The following is a 6050-nucleotide window of genomic DNA, read 5'->3' on the forward strand; positions in this document are numbered from 1 at the left end:
GCCAGAACTCAAGTACCGAGGTTGCTGAACCCAGGTCCGGTCTGACCCCACTGGTCTAACACCTGGTGCCCTTCCTGCTGCTGATAACAGTTGAATCAAGTAAGATTCAAATGGTCCATTGACAATCTTTGGATAGTTATATAGACAACTGCAAGTCCACACTTTCTCTGGGCCGTTTAAAGTAATCAGGTACTACGGCTCTCTGTTTTACCTTTTATTTAGGGCTTATCGGAAGAGCAGGGTGGGGGCTGGTGAGTGGGAAGGTAGTAGAGTTTGTGAGAGAGTATTCTGTCTGTGCACAGGCAAAGGCTGGGGGTATGTGGACCAAGGTGGGTGAGTCTGCTCTGAAAGTTAGGCAGGACTCCATGATAAGGAAGCAGGTGCAGGTGGGTAAGGCTTTGGTGGGGACTTGAATTTTAAAAATGAATTCATGAGGCAATATTGTTGGGTCAAAATCCAAAAAATCCAACTGACCAGAATGAGAAATAGCTTGGGCCCTAGGCTGGCTCTGCTGTCACACGGATGACTGGGCTATTTTTAGGCTCATGAAACAGTCCACATTACTTACTATATTTGTAAGACATGAAATGCTTTGTATTCATTTAACCTTACTAAAAAAAAAAAAGCTCATGAAAATAAAATTGTATCTTTTTTGATATACACATATACTTGTTTATTATAAGAAAATACCAGCTACTTTGAGTTCTGCAGTATTTAAAAAATTTAATATTATCATCTATTCAGTTTCCAACATGATTTACTTCCTTACAATACATATTTACTTCCTAGGGCTGCTATAACAAAGTACCACAAACTGTGGCTTAAAACAGCAGAAGTTTATTCTCTCAGAGCTCTGGAGGCCAGAAAGCCGAGGCCTAGGTGTCTGTCTCTGAAGGCTCTGGGGGAGAATTCTTCCTTGTGTCTTCCAGCTTCTTGCGGCTCCTGATGGTTTTTGGCTTGTGGCAGCATGTTTCCAATCTCTCCCTCCATCTTCACTTGGCCTTTTCTGTGTTTCTATTTCTTTTTTTCTGTCTCTTATTAGGGTATCTGTCTGAATTTAGGACTCACCCTAATCCAGGACGATCTCATCTTGAGATTCTTAATTATACCTGCAAAGACCCTTATTCCAAATAAGGTGACAGTATGAGGTTCTGAGTGTGTCACTGGAAGGGAACCAGGCTCTAGGCAGATTTGCCCGGACATGGTCTGGAATGTGTGGGTTCTTGACTTTGTGCAGGAAAGATTTCGCAATATGAGTCCAGGTGATTTTGAGAGCACGTTTATTAGAGCTGAGGACAGTGATACAAGTGAAGGACTTAAAAGCGAAGAAGCAAGACCATAGCAACAGGAGTGAGCCTTGACGGAGCTCCCTCGGCCTTTGGAAACATGAGGCCAAGTGGAGCCTGGGTGCGGCTGCCTTGGCCCCTTACAAAGAAAGTCACAGAGGGAGTTGCAGGGGGTCAGCTGGCTGTGTGGACTCAGGAAACAAGTTACAGAGGCTATAGGAGGGCCCTTGGAGACAGATTCAGGGGATAAGCCCAGGACAAGCTGCTGCTGCCTGCTGCTCCCCTGGTTGCAAGTCTTCGGGGAACCCTTAGGGCTTAGGAGAAAGCAAAGAAACATGTCTGAGAAAAGAAAGGTGGTGGGGAAAGGTGTGGGCGTGCCCCAGGGAGAGGGCTCACTGGGTCCTTAGTCTTAGGGTTTTTATTTGTTTTCCAAAGGCAGGAATTTTAGGGGAGGCCTTAGGGGAAGATCTCAATAGAATACTCATCAGCTTTCCAGGTCTGTCCTTTATATGTTAATAAACCAAAATGAGCATATAGAGGGGTCCACCTCATTCTCTGGTCAGTTTCACCTTCAAGGAATGTCATCTGAAAGGGACCAGACTGGATGAGGCAGGTCTGCCCCAGCACCACAGTGAATTTGCTCCTGTGTCCTTGGTTAGGGAAGATAAGACCTTGTGATTTATTATCTGGCTCTCTATTACTCAGCTGTCTGTTTAGCTCTGTCTCAGTTCCCCATTCCACTTGCCAAGGGAATGTCCTAGCTTCTTACTAACCTGCCTCAAGTAGATGTATCTTTTGGGGGCCACAATTCAACCCACTACTCCATATTCGTGGCCATGTAGTATTCCTTCCTATTAATACATTGGCCAAGTCAGTTCTTTCCAACAGTTGCTAATATTTATAACATCTCTAAACAATTGTATATGAAAATGCCAGGAAACAGCACTATTCTTTTCCTTGCGGGTCATTTTCTTGGGATAGTTTTCCAAAATAGATCTACAACATCAATGGTGAGAATAGTTGTCTAGCTCTTTTAACATCCTGCCATGGTGTGGTCCAGAAAGATTGGATAGTTTGCAATACCCATAGCATATGAGAGAGAGAGAGAAGAAGAGAGAGAATATGAGTGAATTCAGCCAACTGGTTCAGTGTCTGACAGGAGGGAAATAACATACCAAGTGAATACCAAGGCCCTGAAAGAACAAGATAATGACCTGACTGCTTTATCTTTCTTATGGTGCCACTTTGTCCCACACAGATCTTTTGGTGCATTTTTGAGGCTAGCAGCCGAGGAAGGTGGTGATCTGATCTGTAACAGCCTTAGGTGCAAGAGGGTAAGGGCTTCAGCACTGGCTTTCGATGGGCCTGAGCCAGTTTGTAAAGGAGATGAGTTTTTCTCTCTTCCCCAACCTCGGGGCTCTCTGCACTTTGCCAGTCTGTCCTAGACCCCCAGCCGAAAGTGCCCGCTGCTTCCGGGTTCTCTCTTTCATCCGCCTGCTGTTCTGCATGATTGATGTTAGCCTACAGGGCTGTTCCTCTCAAGGGAGGTGAAGTTTCACAAGGATCAAAAGCTAAAGCTATGCAGGTGATTCTCTGAGAGAGACTATTTCTGACACCAACCAGCATAGAACTGGTCTGGTTACAATGCCAAGGCCTCAGAGAGAAAGTAATGACCAGACCACCTTATCTTTCCTATGATGCACTCCACCCCATACAAATCTTTTGGTGCGAGATATATATATATATATATATATATATATATATATATATATATATAAAATATTCATTTTATTTAATATAAATACTTACTACAAATATAATAAATAGTTATTTATTGTAAGGAGTTGACTCACATGAAGGCTGAAGAGTCCTAAGGTGTGCAGCCAGCAAGCTGGAGACTCAGGGGAGCTGATGGTATAAGTCAGTCCAAGGGCAGAAGACTGAAGTCCCAGCTCAGCAGTCAGGCAGACAGCCTTTTCCTCCACTCAGATCTTCAGTCCATTGGCTAAAACCCACCCACACGAGGGAGGCAAAGCTGCTTCAGTCTCCTGGACTCACATGTTGACTCATCCACACACCCTCACAGACACACCCAGAGCAATGTTTGACCAAATGTCTGGGCATCCCATGGCCCAGCGAAGTTGACACATCAAATTAACCATCATAGGAGCTAAAACAATATGTCCTTCCTTTTTTCAAAACTTCTGCTCAAAGAGAAAGGCATAGGATGGAGGGGGATAAGGGAAGCTATTAATGAGATCCGGGTTGCCACAGCCGAATAATTACAAGGCAGAGGACTTAAAAACCAAAATGAACATCTTTTAATTCCAAAGACTGAGGCCTCTTAGTCTGCTCCAGCTCTGCAACACCAGATCCTGGGTGTCTTAAACAACAAAATTTAACTTTTTCACTGTTCTGGAGGCTGAAGTCCAAGATTGAGGTCCAGCATGGTCTGTTTCTGGTGAGGCCTCTCTTCCTCCTGTCTTGTAGATAGCCACCTTCTCTCTGTGTCCTCACATGGCCTTCTTCTGTACATATGTGCCCCTGGTGCCTGGTGTCTCTTCCTCTTCTTCTAGGGGCACCAGTCCTGTTGAATTAGGGCTCATTCTTATGACCTCATTTAACCTTAACTACCTCCCTAAAGGTCCTGTCTCTGAACACCTTGGGGGTTAGGGCTTCAACATCTAAATTTGGGAAGAGCACACAATTCAATCCATAACAGCTATTTCCCCCTCCTCCCTTTTAAAAAATCTTCCTGGAACGAAAAGATGCTATGTCTAGCATTTTTGGTGTAGTCATGGCTCCCTCCAGTCCTACACCTCATAAAGGGAAAGCTGATGAGGTTCAAAGGGCCTCATTATAATGAAAGGCAATTGAATACCACCCTAATCACTAGTATTATCATGATCTTTTTTTATCCTGAGACATTAAGAACTGTTCATAGCCCTGGCCGGTTTGGCTCCTCGGTTAGAGCGTTGACCTGAGGTCCGGAGAGACCCGGGTTCAGTGTCCGCTATGGACACGTACCTTGGTTGCAATTTGTCTCAGCCTTGGTTGGATCGTGTGGGTGGCAACCACTCGATGTGTCCCTTTCACATTGATGTTTCTCTCTCTCTCTCTCCCTCCCACTCTATCTGAACAAAATATTGAAAAAAAAATGTCCTTGGGTGAGGATAAAAAAATAAAAATAAAATAAAATAATAAAAGAACTGTTCATAACATATTTGCTGGTTCACAAAAGAACTTGAAAAATTAATTTGTTCACCAAAGTTTAAGCATTTTTGTTGCACTCGATGAGCTACTTTGATGGGGGGAGCACAAAACTGAATATGACAACCCCGCCTTCAAGGTGTTCCAAATCTGTAGGAATGGTTTAACACACACACTCACACAACTCTAGAATCCAAAGTAGAAAGCGATGAATGGAATGGAAGAAGTAATGGAATATGTTATAGGGGTTTGGAAGAGTGATAACTATACAGATAATAATAGTCATTATCCTTTATTGAGAATTTATCAAGTGTCTGGCAGTTAGCTTAATCATGTTCTCAATGTTCAGGATCTTAAATGATGAGATAGATAAAAGTTCAACTCATAATATCCTAAGTACTGTATGTATCAATGGGTAAAGCATTGGGTTTGGTTCTCTGTCAGATGCACAGATGATTAGGACATGTATTCCATCTTCTAGAAACTCATAGTATAAATAGGAAATATACAAATGGGTGGTCAGCAGAACAAATTGCTACATTAAGTAAATAAATAAATATTCTCATTCTCCACTGGCCAGAGAATTCTCTTAGGAGTGGCAGGGGAAGTAAATTTGTATCCGTGCTTAGAGACTTGGAGAGTCACCACATTTGGTCAGAGCAACTCTATGCAGTGATATCTTGCAGAAAAGCCACGAATTTGCCTGGAGTGACTTGGTGGTTGGTGGTCAGGTAGGTGTCTGGTGAAGCGGAAAGAAGACAGGAGCTGGGTCACACATGTCAGCACACATTGGCAGGCAATTTTGCAGTGAGACCAAGGATTATGGATAATCATCTTGCCCACCTCCAAACTGGGGAGAGGAGAGGGAGGGTTAATACAATGGCCAAAGTCACAAGTGTGAAGAGAGGGGCTCTTACCCAGGCCAGACCTTGTTCCCACCCCTCTCCAACTAGGAGGGTAGGGGAAATCCCTTGCTGTTCAGTGTCATTTGTGACCAGGAGAGAAGGTCCTATTACTGGGCAGAGAGGCAGCGGGAACCCTGTACTTTCTGGGTGTAAAAGTAGAAAGAGGGAGGGACAATGGATGGCTCAAGAAGCAGATTTGAAAACAACGGTGGAAGGATGATGTACCCCGACAGAGTAGTAGAAACAGGAACAACTAAAATATTGAGCACTTGCTTTATGACGACGTATATTATCTCATTTAACTCCAGGGACCCAGCAGGCCTTGATGGGGGTAGAAACAGGTTCGGACCCGGGAGCCTGCCACACTGCTGCGCCCTGCACCGCAGCCGCCAACTAACCTCAGCCCCGCGCCTGTCCCGTGGGGCCAGCCCTTCATGGGGGCAACTGGTGTGGCACCGGGAAGACAATGCAAGTGTGAGAAGCGACGAACATTTTGTCCAACAGCATTTGCACATTTCTTTCGCGAGGAGCTGGAGTAATAATGGCCTGCACCCGCGTGGAGGAGTGCTCTTTGCTCCGAGGGCTGGCTGCTCCGTGGCGGAGCCGGTGGACCCGACGGCGCAGTTCCCGGCGCGCTCCAGGCTGGAGG

Source organism: Molossus molossus, unplaced genomic scaffold, assembly GCF_014108415.1.
Source record: "Molossus molossus isolate mMolMol1 unplaced genomic scaffold, mMolMol1.p scaffold_m16_p_10, whole genome shotgun sequence".
In the NCBI taxonomy this organism is placed as follows: Eukaryota; Metazoa; Chordata; class Mammalia; order Chiroptera; family Molossidae; genus Molossus; species Molossus molossus.